This window comes from Myotis yumanensis, unplaced genomic scaffold, assembly GCF_028538775.1.
Source record: "Myotis yumanensis isolate MYYU_CA2020_CCGP unplaced genomic scaffold, mMyoYum1.0.hap1 SCAF_2, whole genome shotgun sequence".
NCBI lineage: Eukaryota > Metazoa > Chordata > Mammalia > Chiroptera > Vespertilionidae > Myotis > Myotis yumanensis.
The window spans coordinates 75558508-75559980 of record NW_027223753.1 but is presented as its reverse complement, the minus strand read 5'-3'; the positions used below and the strand labels follow the sequence as shown (position 1 = coordinate 75559980).

The following is a 1473-nucleotide window of genomic DNA, read 5'->3' as shown; positions in this document are numbered from 1 at the left end:
AATGAATAAGCTCAGTACATCTCTTTGAGACCAGAATTTCCAGTGAGAGAGAATAAAATGAGATTTTATATACATTACATATATATATGGTATCTATTCTATCTATTCTAATAAAAGGGTATTATGCTAATTAGACTGGGTCAACCAGACATCTTCTGGATTTCTGACTTCCTTCCTGACAAAGCCACAGTGGCGGGGGCCAAGGCAAAGGCAGTTTGGAACAATCAGGCCGGCAGGGGAGCTGTTAGGGGGTGACAGGTCAGCAGGGGACCAGTTAGGGGGTGACCAGGCCAGCAAGCAGAGGCAGTTAGGGGCAATCAGGCAGGCAGGCAGGCGAGTGGTTGGGAGCCAGCAGTCCTGGATTGCAAGAGGGATGTCCAACTTCTGGTTTAGGCCCCTGGGATCAGGCCTAAACTGGCAGTCAGACATTCCCCGAGAGGTTCGGGTTGGAGAGGGTGCAGGCCAGGCTGAGGTACCCCCCGCCCCCCCCCCCCCCCCCGCCCACCCACCCACCTGTGCACGAATTTCGTGTACCAGGCCTCTAGTATTATATTAAACTGATAAGAACAGATACTACACTTGATCTTAGCCAAAAGGCCGAGAAGCGATAGTAGTATTATATAATATCATTGAATATATAATATATAATTGTGGGAAGCTGTCTATTTATTATCTACACTAGCAGAGAGGTGTGGACAAGAAACCTGGAAGGCTGGTGATCCTTGAAGCTGGTGGTCAGAGCTGTGCAGCCACTGTTAGTCCAGACAATGATAGCTGAAGCAACTTCCCTATTTACTATTATGTAAATCCTTGCTGATGGGCTGGTCTGCTGTTACTGGAAATTGCCTGCCTAAGGGCTATGGGTGGAGCCCAAACCAATAAAAGGTTGGTGAGGCCTGAGCACCAGTGGAAGTCCTTCCCCTTGAGTTGGACTTGCCCGCCTGGCCCCCCAACATTTCCAAATTATTATTTCTTGTCTTGTCTCTTTCATTTGCGTGCGGCCCTCTTCCAGATCCTGAACCCTGAACCACGCGGGATGTGGGGGGAAACCATTTACACATATAATCTCATTATATATAATATATACATAAATTGAGACTATATACAGATGTCAGATCTCTATCTGTATCTACCTCTATATTTGTATCTATGTCTTTCTGGCACTAAGCAAAAGGCCTGGCCATATTCAGTGCAATAAATGATAGGTGTTATATTTTCCATGCATAAGACATGAGAAACTCAGGATCCTAGGGACAAGTTCTGATATTAAATTCATTCAGCTGACAATGCTTATTGAAAAACTTGTAGTTTCTCAGAAATTTCATCAGAAGAACTGGTTAAACATTTTCAAACTTATGAGGAGGCCACTTGTTAGCAGGTCTTCATAAATATTTTCGCAAACCAGATGGCAATGACTCAGGGGAAAGAAACCCTTTGGAGATCACTGTCCTACTTTTACCAAATTTTCTGATC

At 44.8% G+C, this 1473-nt stretch overlaps 1 pseudogene; it reads right to left on the bottom strand.

Moving 5' to 3' along the window:
* Positions 1-450: 450 nt before the first annotated feature.
* LOC139004738 (U2 spliceosomal RNA) lies at positions 451-609 on the bottom strand (annotated as a pseudogene).
* Positions 610-1473: the final 864 nt, after the last annotated feature.